Source organism: Ranitomeya variabilis, chromosome 2, assembly GCF_051348905.1.
Source record: "Ranitomeya variabilis isolate aRanVar5 chromosome 2, aRanVar5.hap1, whole genome shotgun sequence".
Lineage (NCBI taxonomy): Eukaryota > Metazoa > Chordata > Amphibia > Anura > Dendrobatidae > Ranitomeya > Ranitomeya variabilis.
In genome coordinates, this window is record NC_135233.1 from 1,075,904,068 (window position 1) to 1,075,927,213 (window position 23,146).

A 23,146-nucleotide genomic window follows, 5' to 3' on the forward strand; every position below is an offset into this window, starting at 1 on the left:
TAGGTGTTTCACCGAATCCGACCTCGGATACACAGCAGCTGAAGATACTGTGATCCAAGAAGAGTCCAAGGAGGAGGGATCAGGTGCTACTCCAGGACGGACCTCGGGAAGATGGCAGCTGCTCCCTTAGTGATTGGTAGCCGGGACGGCCTGAAGGAAGGAATAGTAGATGCAGGCAGGCACTGTAGGAACAATGGAACCACGGATTCAGACTGGAACGGCTGCATACAGTTGAGCACTGGCAGATGTGGACTTGACCGGCTGTTGAACAGGAAAGTTCTGGCCGGTGCAGACTGGACTGACTTATAAACATAAGAGCTCTGGCAGGTGCGAAAAGGACTGACCGATGAACGGAAGAGCTCTGGCAGGTGAGGACTGGACTGGCCTTTGTACAGATGAAAGGCACTGCTGTTTAGATAGACAGGCGTACAAAGCTGATAAACAGACAGGTATGCAAGAATATGAGCACCAAGACCTGAGAACTAACAAGAGTGTTTAGGATCATACCTACAACATTACACAGGCACCTCCATTCTGGAGGAAGTGCCTTCAATAGTAAGTGACCTACAGCCATTGGCTGGGGATACTTCAGGAGGATGTGCGCAGCCCCTTTAAGAGAAGAAATGTGCACATGCACACGCCCTAAGGCCAGTGCCCAGGTACCTGAGCACGGTACACACACCGCATGCAACTAGGATCCGGAGGGAGGAGACAGAGCAGGACAGGGCCGAGGTGGTGAGTACGTTGGCATCTCTGCCAGAGGAGAGGGTCAGTGCTACAATAGGTTTGAGGCCCATGATTAAGTTTAGACCATATTATTATTGTATCAGAATATTACCCAGTAATAAAGAACTAGAGGATACTAGAGCAGAAATTGTGTATCAAAGACCCAAGCACCAGTCACTTATTGGATCGGGTGCTTGTTACACCACTGTGAGTGACCCAATGGTATTTTGTTGGCCAATTTGGGCAACATGGGCAGGTATTCGCAACTTTGACTTCATGATTAAATATTAAAAGTTCAGATTTGTCTTAGAAACAAAACAAACATCCTAAAGGAACCCCTTGACATTAACATTGTAAAATAATCCTTTGTCTACCAATGAATGAAGTGGCTCTAAGATCAGAGCTGTATACCATATACCCCTTAGTCTTATAAAAGACTCAAAACGTCAAGGCTTAGTTCCCATGTCCAGTGGTTATTTTACATTTTTGCATCTGTTTTGGACATAAAACAATAGAACCAAAATGATTCATTGCTAGATGAATTCATTTTAATGGGGACATAAATGTCCTCAAATGTCTTCTGTTTGACTAAAGTCCGTTTGTAATTTGTTTAATTGGTGTTTCATTCACAACATGAGTCGGGTTGAAGAATGGAAAGAAACTGGATCTAAATCATGATAATCTAAATCAGTTTCAAAAAGGATTTTGGAGTGTAAACTAAAGTGTAATTGATATTTCAGTAGAACTTGCAGCATAATTTTCTTATCTACTTCCAGCTCCTCTCCCTACCTCAGCTTTCCACAGGATCTAAAAGCATTAACTGTAAAGATGAGCCGAGCTTATGAACTTAACCTCTTAACCCCTAGGCCATTTTCCATTTTTGCTTTTTTGTTTTTTGTTCCCCTTCTTCCCAGAGCCATAACATTTTTAATTTTTGGTCAAAATGGCCATGTGAGGTCTTTTTTTGTGTGGAACGCGTTGCACTTTTGAACAAAACTGTTGATTTTACCATGTCATGTACTGGAAAATGGGAAAAAAAAATCAAAGTGCAGTGAAATTGCAAAAAAGTGCAATCTCAGAGTTGTTTTTTTGTTCTTTTTTTTTACCATGTTCACTAAGTGCAAAAAATTACCTTATCTTCCAGGTCATATACAGTGCCTTGCGAAAGTATTCGGCTCCCTGGAAATTTTCCACCTTTTACCACATATCATGCTTCTAACATAAAGATACCAAATGTAAATTTTTGGTGAAGAATCAACAACAAGTGGAACACAATTGCGTAGTTGAAAAAAATGTATTGGTTATTTTACATTTTTGTGGAAATTCAAAAACTGAAAAGTGGGGCGTGCAATATTATTCGGCCCATTTAACTTAATACTTTGTTGCGCAACCTTTTGCTGTGATTACAGCTGCAAGTAGCTTGGGGTATGTCTCTATCAGTTTTGTACATCGAGAGACTGAAATTATTGCCCATTCTTCCTTGGCAAACAGCTCAAGCTCAGTGAGGTTTGATGGAGATCGTTTGTGAACAGCAGTTTTCAGCTCTTTCCACAGATTCTTGATTGGATTCAGGTCTGGACTTTGACTTGGCCATTCTAACACCTGGATACGTTTATTTGTGTGAACCATTCCATTGTAGATTTTGCTTTATGTTTGGGATCATCGTCTTGTTGGAAGACAAATCTCCGTCCCAGTCTCAGGTCTTTTGCAGACTCCAACAGGTTTTCTTCAAGAACGGTCCTGTATTTGGCTCCATCCATGGTCCATGTATTTGGCTTCCCATCAATTTTAACCATCTTCCCTGTCCCTGTTGAAGAAAAGCAGGAACAAACCATGATGCTGCCAGCACCATGTTTGACAGTGGGGATGGTGTGTTTAGGGTGATGAGCTGTGTTGCCTTTACGCCAAACATATCGTTTGGTATCGCTGCCAAAACGTTCGATTTTGGTTTCATCTGACCAGAGCACCTTCTTCCACATGTTTGGTGTGTCTCCCAGGTGGCTTGTTGCAAACTTTAAATGACACTTTTTATGGATATCTTTGAGAAATGGCTTTCTTCTTGTCACTCTTCCATAAAGGCCAGATTTGTGCAGTGTACGACTGATTGTTGTCCTATGGACAGACTGTCCCACCTCAGCTGTAGATCTCTGCAGTTCATCTAGAGTGATCATGGGCCTCTTGGCTGCATCTCTGATCAGTCTTCTCCTTGTTTGAGATGAAAGTTTAGAGGGACGGTGGGGTCTTGATAGATTTGCAGTGGTATGATACTCCTTCCATTTCAATATGATTGCTTGCACAGTGCTCCTTGGGATGTTTACAGTTTTGGAAATCATTTTGTATCAAAATCCAGCTTTAAACTTCTCCCCAACAGTATCACGGACCTGCCTGTTGTGTTCCTTGTGTTAAGGTTTGCTGTATTCTACAAGATTCCTCCAAAATTCAATTCACACTGAATAATTTTATGAGGATCTCACGGACAGAGAGAGTTTCCATATGATGCGTATATTCCATTTACTCAGTGAAATCTGGAGATGGAATCCAACTCTGCCTCACCAACCATCAGTCCTGTGCTCCACTGGGAATCGGTGATCTCTGATGACCCAGGTACCGAAAACTACAGTGCAAGGTATGATAAAATGGTAGAAGGTATTTCACAGCTGTAGGGCATTATAGGGAGTCCTGTGCAGGTACAAAATAAAAAACCATTACCATTGATGCCCAATGTGCAAAATGGTGCCTAAGGGTCCGACTTTGCATGGAACTACAAATTTCATAAAAAATGTCTCAAACTTTGTCCTCTGAGAAATAATTTTCTTATCTCTAATTAACGGTCATTTCCCATCTCATTAATGTGAAAAATGTGAAAATCTGTATTCACTAAGAACATGAGATGAGTGAGAGCAATCAGTCAAGGAGGAGAAGGAAGGCGATCTCTTTGATAAGATATATTAAAAAGGTCTCTTATTTTTAACTCTAGTGTTGATTCATGAAATAAAAATTAAAACCACAGTTACACTTTACCACAGTTGGTCCACAGTGTCAACTAGTTGTGTCTGCTGAACAATGGATTTGTTGTGGGTAGTTCATTACTATTCCAGAGAAATTATAGTATGTTAACACCAGCAGCAATGAATATCTAGGTGGAAAACTCAAGTAGATTGACCCGATTGGCTGGTACTTTTATATAGAGATGTTGGAGATATTGGCAATGCTTGAGCGTGCGGCTGATAGCACACACAGATAGTCCAGCACTTCCCATCTTCCACTACCCTCTCCTACTGCCTTGTAAATTTCTGTTTATGATAAACCCTATATTAAAGGATACCCCCATCCCATAGTTATTGTTATTATTTCCTGGCACTCTAAAAACTCAGTAGATTCTACAATTACACATATGAACTTCTGAGCTTGTGTTTCTGCAGCATATGCTTAGTGAGATGACCTTTAGGCTCACCGCTTAACCCCAATGCCTGTTGGGGTGAACTTCCTGACTAAGCCATTTTTTGGAACACTTTAACAGATCCTGCAGACTCTGAGACTGTTTTATTGAGACATAATGTAATTCATGACAGTGGTCAAAATTTCTGGTGTGACTTTCATTTATTTGAGAAAATATAGGAAATTTGGCGAAAATTTGTAAAATTTCGCAATTTTAAAACTTTTAATTTTCATGACCTTAAATCAAAGATTTATGTCACACAAAATAGTTAATAAATAATGTTTCCCACATGTCTAATTTACATCAGCACAATTTTAAAATATATTTTGTGAGGAAGTTAAAAGGGTTAAAAGATGACCAGCAATTCCTCATTTTTTTCAGCAAAATTTACATAACCTGTTTTTAGGGACCTCATCATATTTGAAGTGACTTTGATTGGTCTACATGACAGTAAATACCCAAAAGTGACACCATTCTAAAAACTGAACCCCTCAAGGTGCTCAATACCACATTCAAGAAGTTTATTAACCCTTCAGGTGCTTCACAGGAATTAATGGAATGTGGAATGAAAATGTTACAAAAAGGTAGCAGGAAACAATTGGCTCCAAAAATTTTTGTACAATTTCTCTCAAGTACGCTGATACCCCATTCCCTGAAAACCACTACAGAGCTTGAAAGTGAAGGAGCTCCATTTGACTTTTTAAATGTAAAATTTGGTGGAAGAATTAGCGAATACCATGTTGCGATTGGAAAGCCCCTGATGTGCCTAAACATTTTGGAAACTAGACCCCTCAGTGAACTTATCTAGATGTGTGGTGAACACCTGAAACCTCCAGGTGCTTCACAGAAGTATATTGTGTTGAGCAATGAAAATTAAGAAAATGAAATCAAACTTTTCCCACAAAAATGCTCTTTTAGCCCCAATTTGTTTTATTTTCACAAGGGCAACAGGAAAATATTTCTCCTGAGTACACCGATACCCCATATGTGGCTGAAAGCTACTTTTGAAGTACAGTGCAAAATTCAGAAGGGAAAAGCGCCATATTGGATCTCAGATTTTGCTGGACTGGTTTGATGGTGCCTTGTCACATTAGCAAAGCCCCTGAGGTGTCAGAATAGCAGAATCCCCCATAATTGACCCATTTTACAAACTTCAGCTCACAATGAACTCACTTATGGTTCCAGTGATCATATTGACACCACAGGTGGGTCAAATAATTTTATGCCAGTGGGCACTAAAAAAAAAATAATTACATTTTTACAACTAAAATGTTGTTTTAGTCCTAAATTGTACATTTTCACACTGGCTAATGGGTAAAAATGGCAACAATTTCTGCTGAATGTGGAAATGCCCCATATATGGCTGTACAGTACTGCTTAGCCATACTGTGAGAATCGGGAGGGACATTGCTAGAATAGTTTGCAGATTACATATACAGAGCCCCTAAATGCTAGAAGAGCAGAATCACCACTCAAGGTACCCCTTTTTGGAAATTATACCCCTTTAGGAATGTATCTACAGATGTAGTGACGATTTTGACTCCATGGGTGTTTTCCAGAAACAGGCGGCAGTAGATGTTGCTGAGTGAAAATTGCAAACTGCCATTGAAGGCACCAGTACATTGTAGTAACCATTATGTTGTAGTGCCCAGTACATTGCGGTGCCCAGCTCATTCTTCTGGAGACATGCACTGTAAATTAGTCAGGCTGTCATCGCTACAGAAATGCCAAACATGTCGCTGTTAAATGTTGTTTAGACACAATGTGGTGCTCAGAAGTGAGGGAGTATTTGGATTTGGAAGTGCAAAATTTGCTGCATTTCCTTTGTGAGGGCGAGGAGCTATCATGCTTTTCTAGAGCCTTTGCACTACCAATAACATGGAAGCCCTCAATATTTCCGTTAACAGATAACAAAGCTGAGCTTTTTTTGTGGATTGATTTGAAGCTTTTGTAGGGAACATTTTACATAACATTTTGGATCAAATTTATCCTGCACTCTACGCTGAGCAATCACACCGGGGTTTACATCTTAATCTCCAAATTATTTAATTTAGATAAGACCCCCCTAGGGATCCATTCACTTTAATGAGGCAGTAGAGTTAGGGTACCGTCACACATTGAAATTTTCATCGCTGCGACGGCACGATTCGTGACGTCGCAGCGTCGTATAATCATCGCTCCAGCGTCGTAGACTGCGGTCACACGTTGCAATCACGGCGCTGGAGCGATGCCGAAGTCTCCGGGTAACCAGGGTAAACATCGGGTAACTAAGCGCAGGGCCGCGCTTAGTAACCCGATGTTTACACTGGTTACCAGCGTAAACGTAAAAAAACAAACAGTACATACTCACCCGTCGGTGTCCTTCAGGTCCCTTGCCGTCTGCTTCCTGCTCTGAGTGCAGCCGTACAGTGAGAGCAGAGCGCAGCACTGCTGCGCTCTGCTCTCACTTTCCGGCCGGCACTCAGAGCAGGAAGCAGACGGCAAGGGACCTGAAGGACACCGACGGGTGAGTATGTACGGTTTGTTTTTTTTACGTTTACGCTTGTAACCAGGGTAAACATCGGGTTACTAAGCGCGGCCCTGCGCTTAGTTACCCGATGTTTACCCTGGTTACAAGCGAAGACATCGCTGGATCGCTGTCACACACAACGATCCAGCGATGTCAGCGGGTGATCAAGCGACGAAAGAAAGTTCCAAACGATCTGCTACGACGTACGATTCTCAGCAGGGTGTCTGATCGCAGTAGCGTGTCAGACACAGCGATATCGTAACGATATCGCTAGAACGTCACGAATTGTAACGTCGTAGCGATGGAAATTTCAATGTGTGACGGTACCCTTACTCTGGATTCCATTTGGCCTGTGTTCAGCATTGTCTTTCATTTCAGAGGTGCACAAAACAGTGGTTGACCGCGCTTTTACACACGGCGAAAAAAAGTCTGACACCGCTGGATCATAGGCAGCTACACGGCATCCACAGTACCTCCATTTGCCTCATTATAGGGAATCTTTCTCCGGGAATTCTGTCTAAAGCACATTTTTCTGAGATTTACATGGAAGCCACGGTGTGAGCACTCAGTGTAGAGCGCAGAATAAATGTGAGCTGAGCCTAACTGTGATCTTTGGGAGGCAGAATAAACAAATCAACAGCAGGTGAAGAATTGATGTTATTCATTTGTTACACTTCCTTGTGAGGTAAAAATCTTTTTTATGTTTGACTGCTGTCACAAACTAAAGGACACTTTTTATTGAAAAACTAGTTTTTCATTGCCATATTTCGATAGCTATAATGTTTCCATATTTCACCTGACATAGCCATGTAAGGGTTTGTTTTTTGCGGGAAGAGTTTTCGTTTTCAATGGTACTATTTTTGGGCACATGACATTTTTTGATTGCTTTCTATTCTGATTTTTGGGAGGCAGAAAGAATGTAAACCAGAAATTCAGGAATTATTATTTTATTTTTATGCTGTTCCACGAGTTGTAAAATTGATAAGACAGCTGTATTCTACGGGTCAGTACGATTACAGCGATACCACATTTATATTTTTTTTTATTTTTGGGTCTTTTACACTATAAAAGCTATCTTAAAGAAAAAAATTATTATTTTTGTATCGCTTTATTCTGAGAGCTATAGTTTTTTTTATTTACCTCTGATAAAGCTGTATGGTGGCTTGTTTTTGCTGGACAAGATGACATTTTCAGAAATACAATTTTAATTTAGATTGGCCTTCTTGATCGCTTTTTATTCCACTCTTTGCTTGGTGGTGTGATGATAAAGCAATGGGTTTTATTTTTTATTTTTTATCAGTGTTCACTGAAGGGGTTAACTAATAATACAGTGTAATACATTGGATTGCTCTGGACACGGCTATGTTAAATAGGTGTACTTTTTGTTTTTACATGCATACTGTAGATGTACTTATTTGATAAATATTTTTTCTTTTTTTCGTTTTTTTTTACAGATTTTTTAGCATTTTTTTTTTTAATTGTTAACTTTTTAATACTTTTTTACATTGCCCTAGGATGGGACATTGGGACATCAATTGTGTAGTGATAGATATGATAGATTGCTGATCTGAAACTCTGCAATGTTTCTGCACTGCAAGGTATCAGAGCAGCTTCTGACAACCAGGGGAGGAGGTGTGTCAGCTCCTGCGCTGAGCATGAGCTGAAAGGCCACTGTTCCTGAGTGATCTTGTGGCCGTCTTTGGGCCTTGGGTCACCATGAAGACCATCGACATAGCGCGATCATATCGCATTGTGCCAATGAGAGCATAAACAGAGCTCACTCCCTCTACGTTGCCCCGCAAGGTTCCTGTCACTATTGACAGCAGCATCACAGGGGTTCAACGCCCTGCAATCAGTGCTAGCATCGGCGTCGCAGCAGGGTGCCAGCTCTCACACAGAGCTGACAAATGCTCTCAATAGGGCATGAGCCTGCATGATCACAGCACCGTATCTATACAGCAATTTGCGGGAACGCAGCTCCCGTAGTGTCATGTATATATGGCACACGTTGGGAAGGAGTTAAAGGCAAAATCTCAGGTCAGATAACACTAAGCCAAAAAAATGGCCTGATTATGCTAAACAGCAATTGATCAGAGTGGCACAGACGAGTGAGAGTCGCAAAAACAACGCATTGCACTTGGACCAATGTTTCTCTATGGGGCAGATTCCATCAGCCGTATATTTCTCGGCCGTATTTAGCGGGCTGAGAAAATCGCAGCATGCTGCGATTGTCAGCATATTCCTCCAACAATACGCCAATGCAAGTCTATGGGGGTGATAAAATATGGATTACACACGGACCACACGTCTGCCTTGCAAGAAATATGCACTGGTGTCCTATAGAAAAGCCGAAGTTGAATGTGCTGACAACAAACTCACACAAAAATCATCAATGGAAATCAAATTTATTAACCAATGGAGACCTGGATTTGGAACGATACTGAAAATCAAAGAGGAAAATCTAATTACAGGCTGATCCAACTTCAGCGGAAATACCTCAAAACAAGGAAATGATGCTTAGTAGTGTGTGTGGCCTCCACGTGCCTGTATGACCTCCCTACAATGTGCAGGCATGCTCCTGATGAGGCAGCAGATGGTCTCCTGAGGGATCTCCTCCCTGACCTGGACTAAAGCATCCTCTAACTCCTGGACAGTCTGTGGTGCAAAGTGACGTTGGTGGATGGTGTGAGACATGATGTCCAGATGTGTTTAATCGGATTCAGATCTGGGGAATGGGCGGGCCAGTCAATAGCTTCAATGCCTTCATCTTGGAGGAAATGCTGACACACTCCAGCCACATGAAGTCTGGCATTGTACTGCATTAGGAGGAACCCAGGGCCAACCACACCAGCATATGGTCTCATAAGGGGTCTGAGGATCTCATCTCGGTACCTAATAGCAGTCAGGCTACCTCTGGCGAGCACAAGGAGGGCTGTGCGGCTCTCCAAAGAAATGCCACTCCACAACAGTAGTGATCGACTGCCAAACCGGTCATGCTGAAGGATGTTGCAGGCAGCAGATCGTTCTCCACGGTGTCTCCAATCTCTGTCACATCTGTCACATGTGCTCAGAGTGAACCTGCTTAAATCTGAATAGCACAGGGTGCCAGTGGCGAATTTGCCAATTCTGGTGTTCTGTGGCAAATGCCAAGTGTGCTGCAAGGTGTTAGGCTGTGAGCACAACCCCCATCTGTGGACGTCGGGCACTCAGACCATCCTCATGGAGTCGGTTTCTAACCGTTTGTTCAGACACATGCACATTTGTGGCCTGCTGGAGGTCATTTTGTAGGGCTCTGGCAGTTCTCCTCCTGTTCCTCCTTTCATTCCCCAGTCTTTTACAGTCAGGAGCGGCTGCATTAGCAGCGCTCCTGGTTGTAAATGTATTTAACTCCTTCAGATGGGACCTTACTGTACGGCAGACAGGTATGGGATATTGTTGCTTTTTATTTTGGCATTTTTTACAGGAGAATGAGGATCTTCAGATGGATTGAGCGTACAATAAAGATATTAAAACCCTATGTCTTTCTTTCTTTCATTAAAATACTTTATTCATAATGTGTGTGTGTATTTTTAAACCTTTACTACTATTGGATTAATAATGGCTAGTTGTCTTTTTGACATCTCTCCATTATTAACCAGGCTTAATGCCACCTTACAATAGCAAGGTGACATTAACCCCTTATTACCCAATATCCCACTGCTACTCGGCAGTGGGAAGAGAGTGGCTAAGTGCCAGAATAGGAGCATCTTACAGATGTGCCTTTTCTGGGGTGCCTGGGGGCAGATGTTTTTAGCCGGGGGTGGGGGGCAATAACCATGGTCCCTCTCTAGGCTATTAATATCTGCCCTCAGTCACTGGCTTTCCCACTCTGGTGGAGAAAATTGATTTAACCCTTTATTTTAACAACTAGAGCTCCCAAATTTTGCACACACAAACTACTAACATTATTAGTGAGGGATATGTAAAAATATAACAAATATGAAATGGTTTACTGTATGTTAACCATGTTTCATATCCTTGATATACAATGTTTGTATCTTGCACTCAGATTCCCCAATATTCAATTGTAACTTCTTAATCTCAGCTTGCAAAAAATCAATGTTTAACAAAATAGTGTCCATCACATATTTGTTTGATATCATGACGAAACGAGAACAATATATTGCATTGCCTTGAAAAAGATTAGGACGTATATTTGATCTCAATCCCCTAGGGATTTTACCTTCCTTATAGTACTGCCCCAAAGTCATCATATATAGTTGCAAATTCACTAATCGTTTCACATCACTTTCATACTTGCGTTTCAACTCCAATGTGGAAGGTGTTTTCAAAAAAATAGCTTCTCCATCAATGCCCCCAAGTATTCGCTCCTCCTCCTCAGGTGTATAATTAAAGACTCCTAGTTGCATAGTGCTTCCATCCATGGAACACAAACAATGGCTTGTAAAACAAAAGGTTTTTTGTAGATTATGCAAAAATTACTTGGATAAATTGTTCATTTTGATTTTGATTGGCCGGCAGGCTATGGCAGAGTGTAATGACGTTGGGACATGCGCAGTAGGGATAATGGAACGCCGATAATGACAAATAGCGTCCTCCATGTGGTCTGCTCTGTGGGTGGCAGGGTAAGGAACTAAGATAATTATAAATATAAATAGCACGTGATTTATGTATAGTATGAAAGAATTTATAGGAAGATGTGAAAAATAAGAAAAGTAATTGTGAGGATATATAATTTTATTAGCACGCTCGCACAATGCACTTTAATGATTGCACAAACAATATTTATGTACACATATTGTAACAACTTTTTATAAAGTAGTAATGATTTATGATTAATTATGCAAATGATTGTAGATAATGCCTATAAAACCACAGTTGTTGGTACCACTCACTGCTTGAAAAAGGCTCAGTGTGAGCCGAAACGTCGCACAGAGATGTGGGCTGAATAAAATTTCACTTTTTTCACCCTGAAAAGGATTTGGAGTGCTGCCTTATTTTGCTCTTTTTGTATATATATATATATATATATATATATATATATATATATATATATATATATATATATATATATATATATATATATATACACATATGTATGTATAGATAGACTGTATATATGTTATCATCAATATTTGAGCCCATGGATCCATTATATGTCCATTTTGCAAGCTGGCCTTACGGATGCCATACGGATGACACACGGATATTTTTCTGCGAAAAATCGCATTCTCGCATTGAATTCGGATCACTGTTTAGGAACTTTTTTGCATATCTCTGCCGTAAAAAAACGGACCGTATTTTTATATGTCAGGTCTGACCCTGGCCGTAGAAGAAAGAAAACCAAAAAAACGTTTTTCTACTTTTTCTACTATGTCAGTCCATGGAAATTGGACAGCACATGGATGTGATCTGAGTGTTGTCCGATGTTTTTCACAGACTATTAGACTTGTATTGCAGATTTTGATCTGCCTCTCTGATCACCGATTTTTTCCTCAGACCACTCGGCATGTGCATAATCCCGTATAATAAAATGGTTATAAGTAGGGTTGAGCGACTTTTATTTTTATAGGATCGGGTCGGGTTTCACGAAACCCGACTTTCTCAAAAGTCAGGTCGAGTGAAATCGGCCGATCCTATAAAAAAGTCGGGGTCGGGGTCGGCCGAAACGCGAAACCCAATGCAGTGCAATGGGATACTATGGTTCCCAGGGTCTGAAGGAGAGGAAACTCTCCTTCAGGCCCTGGGATCCATATTTACGTGTAAAATAAAGAATTAAAATAAAAAAAATTGATATACTCACCCTCCGACGCACCCTGGTAGTAACCGGCATCTTCCGTTCCTAAAAATGGCGCTTGAAAGACCTTTCGAATGCTTCACGGCTTGTGATTGGTCGCGGCGGCCCACGTGACCGCTGAGCGACCAATCACAAGCCGGTGACGTAATTCTAGGTCCTGTTCTGGTTCTCAGGTACATGAGAATTACGTCATGGCTTGTGATTGGTCGCTGAGCGGTCACGTGGGCCGCTGCGACCAATCACAAAGCCGTGACGTCATCGGAAGGTCCTTCACGCGTTCATTCTTAAGAAGGAAGGCTGCCAGAAAGAAGCAGGGCGCGTACAAGGGTGAGTATATACTTAATAGGAATATACTCACCCTCGGCTTCTTTCCGGCAGCCTTCCTTCTTAAGAATGAACGCGTGAAGGACCTTCCGATGACGTCACGGCTTTGTGATTGGTTGCGGCGGCCCACGTGACCGCTCAGCGACCAATCACAAGCCGTGACGTAATTCTCATGTACCTGAGAACCAGAACAGGACCTAAAATTACGTCACCGGCTTGTGATTGGTCGCTCAGCGGTCACGTGGGCCGCCGCGACCAATCACAAGCCGAGAAGCATTCGAAAGGTCTTTCAAGCGCCATTTTTAGGAACGGAAGATGCCGGTTACCAGCGGCGATGTCCAGGCTGCGTCGGAGAGGTGAGCATATCAATATTTTTTGTTTTAATTCTTTATTTTACACTTAAATGTGGATTCTGATACCGATTTCCGATATCGCAAACATATCGGAACTCAGTATCGGAATCCCGATACCAGATTCAGAAGATCGCCGACCTCATGGCCGACCCCACACAGTGGTCGGGTCGGGTTTCATGAAACCCGACTTTGCCAAAAGTCGGCAACTTCTGAAAATGGTCGACCCGTTTCGCTCAACCCTAGTTATAAGTGCTATCTGTAAGAAAAACAGACAGCACAAAGACTCATTCGAGATATTTGGTCATGTGCACTAGCCCTCAATCTATAGATATAGAGTTAATCTGCAGGTTAATAATGTTGTGACGGTGTCCTGCCACAGCACTGACAGTTGAGTACTGGGGGAAAAAGTAACTTTATTCCTCCCTGGAGCCACCAGCCTATTCCACGTTCACACTTTTAATATTTTACATCGGTATTTGTAAGCCAAAACCAGAAGTGGAACAATCAGAGAAAAAGTATAATATATTACTAGTTTTAGCTTACAAATACTGATGTAACATACTGACCAAATGCTGAATGTGTGAACATGGCCTCATTAAAGTGAAAAAAAAGCACATGCACTAACAGCCTAATCAGCAGTGCATCAGTACAGAGCTGGCTGTCAGTCAGTGCCGAGGAGTAGTTAAAACTGCGCCAGTAACTCCTTTTTGACTGAAAGCACAAAGCTTCTGGGAGGAATACATATAATTTACTCTTGGCAGCCGGGGTTTCCGTGTGACGGCCGCATGGCTTCAGAATGCTGCTAACCTGCAGATTAATCCCATATGTGCAGGTTATTAGCATTTTTTTACATGACAGATTCCCTTTAAAGGATACTGACAATTGCCTTGTAATATAAAAAAAGTGTAGCTGGAATAAACTCACCGTCTCAGGCTGAAGACATCTATTATCCTCGGCTTTTGCAGCTTGTGCTATGCTGATGGGTGTTAAAAGCTTGTTTTCACTCCCTCCTTTAACCTTAATTGCACCCTGCATCCCATTATTGTGGCTTAACTGGTTTCTCCTGTTTGTGTAAATCATAGTTGGAGATTGTTTTCCTGTGTTCTGCCGAGCAGATGTTAATCTTTTTCACCTGATGACTATTAGCATTTTGATGCATCTCATCACAATCCAAAATAACAGAAATTTGACATTCTGATTTGGCGCCTCTTCATGTAGGTCTGTTACCAATATTGGCATCATCATAGAAGGATATCAGAGGATGTGAATGTAGAAACAGTCAAGGAGATGACAGATGGATGACAAAACAGATGAGGAGTCGTCATTTTTTTCGGGATGATAAATTGCCGAACATGCATACACTCATGTGAACATGGGCTACACGATGGCCCTCGCTGGAGTTTCTTCTATCATCTCTCGGGAATATGGAGAAGCACTGACACAACAGTTTCTGTAACCCCATCAGCCCCAAGCCTGTTTTCTCCTTCATGACCAGGCCAAATTTTACAACTCTGCCCAGTGTCATTTTATGAGGTAATAACTCATGATAGTTGTAAAATTTATTCGATGTCAACTTGCATTTATTTGCAAAAATTTTGAACATAGAACCATGAAAATATAAAAATCAAATTTTTCACACAAAAATGCTATTTTTGCCCCATTTTTTTATTTTCACGAGGGTAACAGAATAAAAGGACCAAAAAACATTTTCTGAGCATGCTGACATGTGGACTAAGACTACTTTTGAGGAACAGTGCAAAGCTCAGAAGAAAATAAACGCTGTATTGGAGTTCCGATTTTGCTGGACTTGTTTGAGAGTGCCATGTCAAATTGGTAGAGCTCCTTAGTAAAGATGAGCGAACAGGTTCAGAAAACATTTGCCAATCTCAAATTTGGCTGAAACGTAGAACATCCGGATTCGCGTTCGCTTTCACGAGCATTTTTATTCAAAGTCAGCAACGGTTAGAAGAGCATGTGCAGAGTTTACAGGAGCAGTGCACCCATTTTTTCCCCTAACCTTGTGTGTGTTGATTTTAGCAACCGATCAGGGAGCAGAAACCAACTACAATTTCATGAAACATGGTCTTCTGTGATTGGCTGCCAAAGTCACTTGTCCCTGGCCGTACAAAAAGAGGACATTTTGTTTTGCTGGCACCATTGTCAGCGTCACAGTGCAAAGAGGTTGCTCCTGCCATAGTGCTGGTGCTGCTGAAAGTGAACTTGTCAGTTAAATAGATAGGATTATGTCCTGTATGAAATCGATCTTCCAGCATCAAAGTATATTGTGCAAAAACTGTGTGGCTGTCTCCAGAAGCCCCATTTGCTACTCCAAATTGTCTGTGCTAAATCTATGTTTTAGTGGCAAATCAGAAGGCTAGATTTCCACTTAAAAATTGTTAGGCCTAATATTGAGGTGCAGCCACGAAGTCCAATTAGCTACTTCAAATAGTAAGTGCTGAAACTGTGTTTCAGTGGCAAATCAGAAGGCCATTTTACCACGTTACAATCATTAGGCATAATATTGGGGTGCAGCTACAAGCCCCAATTATCTACTCCAAATCGATTGTGATAAAACTGTGTTTCAGTGGCACATCAGAAGGCCAGATTTCCACTTAAAAATCGTTAGGTATAACAGTGTTGTTCAGGCACACTAAGAAAATAAATAGTGATTGTTCATTAAGTGACAGGTGACTGAAAGCTTAGGGCCTAAGGTTGTAAAACAGCAGGTTATCAGAAGGGAATGCTATTTACAACATGAATGCAAAAAAGTTAGGTCATGGTGGAAGGGGGCATAGGCTTGGTGTTTGACGTGTAAATAATAATAATAATAATAATAATTTTTATTTATATAGCGCCAACATATTCCGCAGCGCTTTACAACTTATAGAGGGGACTTGTACAGACAATAGACACTGCAGCACAACAGAAATCACAGTTCAAAATAGATACCAGGAGGAATGAGGGCCCTGCTCGCAAGCTTACAAACTATGAGGAAAAGGGGAGACACGAGAGGTGGATGGGTTAGGTATTAATGTGAACGAAAACTCTACTGAGCAAACACAGTCTTGTCCTATCCAATGACCACTGACAACATTTGTTACTGGCCGGGCTACTCCACTCCCTTTCTTTGGCAGCTGAACAGCAGTACACCTTGTAGATGAGATTTAGAAAGAGCATGTGCTACAGTAGATGGCAAGAGCTGCATCAAGTGGCCTCTCCTCCTTTTCCTCCACCTTAACAACACACACAGTGCAATCCTTAGAGGTAGCACCCCAATCTCCCTTGTTTTCCTCCTCGCCAAAACATTTTCAAACTCCCAATTGATAGTGGGGAACCTCAGTTTGGCAATTCTGCAGAGTTGATCACACACTCTATTCCATGGGCATCAGAGATCTGCCTGAAGAATCACTAAATCCAGAATAGGAAAGAATCAGACTCTCATCACCAGACATTAATCATCAAGGGTGGAGGTGATCCTGATGAGACTCAGAGACCACATTCGCATGAGAACTGTACTGTGGTGTCAGGGCAGGAAGAGGAGGAGGGTGACTCTCATGGTGAGGAGTGTGAGAACAGAGAGAATGATGATGAGGTTGTAGATCCCACTTGGTGTGAACCCAGAGTTATGAAGCTGATTAGCTAAGCCAGTGATGGGCAACCTTTTGAGCTTGGTGTGTCAAAATTCGCCAAAAAACCGAGCATAACTTGGGTGGTGTGTCACCTTGATAAAAAACCATAATTTTGTGACATGTATAGTTTAAATAACAAATATGTATAATTAGTATTAACTTACCTGCTTAGTGACTTCTTTGTTCATCTGTCAGTTGGTTTCTTTTGTTGGTCTTGCTATTATTTAACTTGTGTGGGGTGCCGTGAACTAAGATAAGTGAGGGGGAGGGGGAATTCTTCCAGTGATGGCGAACCTGTGGCACTCCAGCTGTTGCAAAACTACAATTCCCATCATGTCTTCACAGCCAAAGCCTTTGCTTTGAATGGCCAGCCATGATGGGAATTGTAGTTTTGCAACAGCTGGACTGCCACAGGTTCGCCATCACTGACAGCCTCCCTCTCACTTATCTCAGTAATGGCCAATGACACCCCACAGTTCACTGGATGATGGTTGCTGTAGTAGTCACAGGGCCTGCAGACAGCAATCACAGGGCCTCCAGACAGCAATCACAGGGCCTCCAGACAGCAATCACAGGGCCTCCAGACAGCAATCACAGGGCCTCCAGACAGCAATCACAGGGCCTCCAGACAGCAATCACAGGGCCTCCAGACAGCGATCACAGGGCCTCCAGACAGCGATCACAGAGCCTCCAGACAGTGATCACAGGGCCTCCAGACAGCAATCACAGGGCCTCCAGACAGCGATCTCCTCAGGCCTCAGAAGTGCAGCCTGGGACTTCTGGCCGGCGCAGCAGGGAGCAGGGAGCAGCGCAATGCCGCCCAAACAACACAGATCCGACGCAGAGGCCTGGGACTTCCGGGAGCTGCGCCTGGCCTACCGGAAGTCCCAGGCCTAGACGCTCTGCACCGGAGCTCTGTTGTTTGGACCCACAGACCTCCTGCATGGCATCCGATCCGATAAAAAATCGGATCGGATGCCATTGTTTAGCATTCCGATACCGCAAGTATCGGGTATCGGCCGATATTTGCTGTATCGGAATTCCGATACCGAGATCCGATACTTTTGTGGTATCGGGTATCGGTATCGAAACAACATTAATGTGTAAAATAAAGAATTAAAATAAAAAATATTGCTATACTCACCTCTCCGACGCAGCCTGGACCTCACCGAGGGAACCGGCAGCGTTGTTTGCTTAAAAATCGCGCTTTTCCTTCCTTACGTGAAGTCCCGGCTTGTGATTGGTCGCGTGCCGCCCATGTGGCTGCGACGCGACCAATCACAGCAAGCCGTGACGTAATTTTAGGTCCTTCAGGATTTTAAAATCACGTTCTGGCTTGTGATTGGTCGCGTCGCGGTCACATGGGCGACGCGACCAATCACAAGCCGGGACGTCACGGGAGGCAGGACAAGCGCGCATTTTAAAATGGGCCTCACCAACCACCGGCTGTCCAATCTACCCCATCTTCTGATTCTTCTTCCTCCATCACCATTCCAAGTCTTCTCTCACAGGTCTCCAGCTGCAGAAACTACAATTGTTTACTCACCACAATAAGGGTGAGTGAGAGCAGGTCAGCTGTTATGGAAGTAGACATGACTGCTGCTTTTGTGTCACCTAGTGCAACACATATTTCTCTAACATCTCCAACTGCACCTAACTCACAGTCAAGCAGTTTGTCCTGTTCTCCATTCTCCGCCCTCTCTCAGCATCGCAGCCAGCCCTTGGTCCCGCAATTGTGGTCACATAAAAGAATGTTTCCTCCTACATATGTCAAAGCTAAGAGCTTGAACTCCACCATCTCCAATTTGTTGGCCAAAGAAATGCTGTCTTTCTGATTGGTGGATACAGATGGTTTCAGATAGTTGATGGCCATCGCAGTCACCCAGTAAAAGTTGCCAAGTTGCCATTACTTCTCAAAGAAAGCTGTACCTGCGCTACACCGGCATGTAACCAAATCACCCGTTCCCTGAAAAAATCTATGTCTGCTAGGGTGTATGCTGTAAGGAGCTTGTCATGGACTAAAGACTAGAGGATGAATGGAGATAGAGCGGAGTCCATGGCTCTAGCAGATAGAGACTTTTTCTAGCACAGAGCACAGGTTGCATCATTATTTTTGTTTTTTATTCAATATTTTTATTGCTGTGTCTTATTAATGATTTGCTTGCTCATCAGTGCATCCTCAGGAATCAATGTTTACATTCAGTGACAGTAAACAGAGGAAGATGAGCAGGCTAGATCTTAGGGTACCGTTACACTAAACGATTTACCAACGATCACGACCAGCGATACGACCTGGCCGTGATCGTTGGTAAGTCGTTGTGTGGTCGCTGGAGAGCTGTCACACAGACAGCTCTCCAGCGACCAACGATGCCAAAGTCCCCGGGTAACCAGGGTAAACATCGGATTACTAAGCGCAGGGCCGCGCTTAGTAACCCGATGTTTACCCTGGTTGCCATCGTAAATGTAAAAAAAACCAAACAGTACATACTCACATTCCGGTGTCACGTCCCTCGCCGTCTGCTTCCCGCACTGACTGAGTGCCGGCCGTAAAGTAAAAGCAGAGCGCAGCGGTGACGTCACCGCTGTGCTCTGCTTTGCGGCCGGCACTCACAGTCAGTGCGGGAAGCAGACGGCGAGGGACGTGACACCGGAATGTGAGTATGTACTGTTTGTTTTTTTTTACATTTACGATGGTAACCAGGGTAAACATCGGGTTACTAAGCGCGGCCCTGCGCTTAGTAACCCGATGTTTACCCTGGTTACAAGCGAACACATCGCTGGATCGGTGTTACACACACTGATCCAGCGATGACAGCGGGAGATCCAGCGACGAAATAAAGTTCCAAACGATCTGCTACGACGTACGATTCTCAGCGGGGTCCCTGATCGCTGCTGCGTGTCAGACACAGCGATATCGTATGGATATCGCTGGAACGTCACGGATCATGCCGTCATAGTGACCAAAGTGCCACTGTGAGACGGTACCCTTATGCAAACCTAAGGCCAGACAGTAGATTGCTAAAGATAAAAATGTAAAGCAATCATTCTATCAATCCCATCTGCATCTCAAGGTCTCAATCTATTGTTCTTCCAGCCTATGCCCATTATGCAGATGAGGATTGTAGATGCAGGGGAGTCGTCACCACAGGGGGTCTCACATGCAGTCCCAGGGCATGGAACATGCTTCATTCTGTGAGCTAAAGGAAAATGTTTAAGGGGGAGGGAGAAAAAGACAAGTGGGTTGAATCTGGAGTTGTTGGAGTTACTTCTAAGAGAGAGTATCCAAGTGGGGATGGATGGATGGTCTATGGAGTTTTGGTTGCCGGCTGGGCTGGATCCTACTGCTACATTTGAGGGATCTGTTGTCTGAATTTAACAAATTTTCTTAAGGTTTATTGATCCTGGATACATGGACATACAGTAGGTTGTGATATTTGTTGTGTGGAGGAGCCTGGACTGTAACTACAGACTACATTGGTGGGAGAAACGAAATCTGTGGGCCAACCAAAAGTTGAGACAATGAGTATTACCTGATACCTGGGCAGTTGAAATATCGACCCCATTTTTAGTATTTTGGCCATCTACCTGGATTTGTCATACAACCATGGATGTATGGAATAAAAATAGTTGCATCGTTAACCTACCTAGGTGAATTTTATAACCCACAACCTCAGATCCTCACAAACCATGGGAGGGTGGCTTACAGCAATCAAGAGGGGTTCATGGTTCCAGACAAACTGTTAGTGAAGATGCAGGAGCTGAAGAACTAATGGAGGGGGATGAGATGATGGACGTGCAACAGTCAGATGAAGAAAATAAAAATCCACTATGTGTTATCCGTGGATGACGGGAGGGGACAGAGGAAGCAACCTTGAGTGTTACGCTGCCACCTACACAGCATGAGCTTGCACCTCATTGAAGCGCTCGACACATGAGTGCCTTCTTGCTGCATTATCTTCAACATGATGCCTGTTCTCTAAGGCTGGTTTCACACTTGCGTTTTTATCTGCATGCGTTTTTTTAAAAAACGCATGTGTGAAAAACGCATGTAAACGCGGTAAAACGCATGCGTTTTTTAGACGCATGCGTTTTTATAGAAAAACACAAGAAAACACAAGAAAACACAAGAAAAAACAAGAAAACCCTAACCCTACCCCTACCCCTAACCCTAACCCTAAACGTGACTGAAATACGTGGCACTGAAATACGTGCAACTGAAATACGTGGTACTTAAATACGTGGCACGTGGCACTTAAATACGTGGCATGTGGCACTTAAATACGTGGCACGTGGCACTTAAATACGTGGCACGTGGCACTTAAATACGTGGCACGTGGCACTTATATACGTGGCACGTGGCACTTAAATATGTGGTACTTAAATACGTGGCACTTAAATACGTGGCACGTGGCACTTAAATACGTGGCATGTGGCACTTAAATACGTGGCACGTGGCACTTAAATACGTGGCACGTGGCACTTAAATATGTGGTACTTAAATACGTGGCACTTAAATACGTGGCACGTGGCACTTTAATACGTGGCACGTGGCACTTAAATATGTGGCACGTGGCACTTAAATACGTGGCACGTGGCATACGTGGCACTGAAATACGTGATACGTGGCACTTAAATACGTGGCACGTGGCACTTAAATATGTGGCACGTGGCACTTAAATACGTGGCACGTGGCACTTATATACGTGGCACGTGGCACTTAAATATGTGGTACTTAAATACGTGGCACTTAAATACGTGGCACGTGGCACTTTAATACGTGGCACGTGGCACTTAAATATGTGGCACGTGGCACTTAAATACGTGGCACGTGGCATACGTGGCACTGAAATACGTGATACGTGGCACTTAAATACGTGGCAATATGACTGTCAGAAAATGTTCATTAAACGGTTAGGGGTGAGGTTAGGGGTAGAGTTAGGGTTAGGGTTTGGATCCCTTTATCACCTTGATGGTGGTGGGTGGCTTTTCAGTGTGTTTTCTGGTTTTTTTCTATAAAAACGCATGCGTTTTTAGCGCAAACAAACGCAGGTGCTTAAAAACGCATGCGTTTACATAGACAGCAATGCATTTTTTTGCCGCGAAAAAACGCATGCGTTTTTTCGCGGCAAAAAAACGCGCAAGAAAATACTGCAGGTAGCATTTTTGAAAATGAACGCATGCAGACAATAAACGCATGCGTTTGAAAACGCGACCAAACGCATGTGCAAAAAAACGCATGCGTTTTCAATGTTAAATATAGGAAAAAAAACGCTGCAGACAAAAACGCAAGTGTGAAACCAGCCTAAGGGTTAGAGATAGTGCTGACTACTGGGTTGCCCCTCTGTTAGATCCATGGTACAAGAGTAACTTTAGCCATATGCTTCCCTCCCTGGAAATTGATGCGTGCATGCTGGAGTATCGAAACACATTTGTAAATAATCTTAAGACAGCAGTGAGACACACAGTGTGCATCCCAGTCATAGACATCCAACCCCAGGAACGGCAAGACATCATCACATAAACATTAATATATAAATGCCAGATAACCACATTATCAAAAGACCTTGCACTCAATTGTGTGAAACAAAATCCCAAAGGGAAAAAGTGATAACCAACTCCATATATCATGAAAAAAAAATTGAAGGAAATATGAGTATATTGGTTAAAAATAATATTTTATTGTTTAACAAATAACAGTGAAAACTGAATACAAAACACAAGATAGCAATTAAAAAAGGATGATATCTAAGATCACAGGTGCCAGGCACCCCATCATAGAGTGCAAATAGATGTAAAGCGTTTGATTCATAAAGTGCAGAAGTAATAAGACCAGGTGGTCTCAAGTAAATATGTCTCACACAGTGCATAACGGCAAATATTAGATGGGGTAGAAGGCACCAAAATGGATCAAACAGAGCCCCCAATGTACATTTTGCTTTTTGATTTTCTAGCTTTCTCAAGTGGATAACTGCTATTCCCAACAAGGACCTTTATATCTCTTTGGTGGTTACCAGAATGGCCGGTCACATGGTGCGAATTGACCAATCGTGTCGGCATCTGCGGCGCCTGCGCACTTGGACCCGCAGGTCCTACACCGGCCGCTGGCGTTAAGCATATCCGCGCATGTGCGGGAAAAAATTCACCAGCCATGAGCCGGATGCTGTGGAGAAGCCGTGACAGGAGAGGAGCCACTGAGCCAACAGCGTCCACGCGCACTGCCTCACAAACTTCTATAATAGGTACTAATTCCCACCCAACATACATCTGCAGATTAAAAAGATGTCACAAGAAAAAAATAATACATATCAATGGTCCTACCCAAAATACATCCGCAGGTTAAGAGGGTGTCACACAGTAAAAATACATATC

At 42.9% G+C, this 23,146-nt stretch overlaps 1 protein-coding gene across 2 annotated transcripts in view; it reads right to left on the minus strand.

Annotated features, from left to right (window-relative positions):
* Nucleotides 1-14,129, minus strand: part of LOC143808689 (cytochrome P450 2K4-like) — a 110,464-nt gene extending 96,335 nt beyond the window's left edge. For both annotated transcript variants that reach the window (XM_077291606.1, XM_077291607.1), the window contains exon 1: nt 14,073-14,129. The gene's annotated coding sequence lies outside the window, so the exon portion shown is untranslated. The remainder of the gene's footprint in view (nt 1-14,072) is intronic.
* Between the last annotated feature and the right edge of the window lie 9,017 nt (nt 14,130-23,146).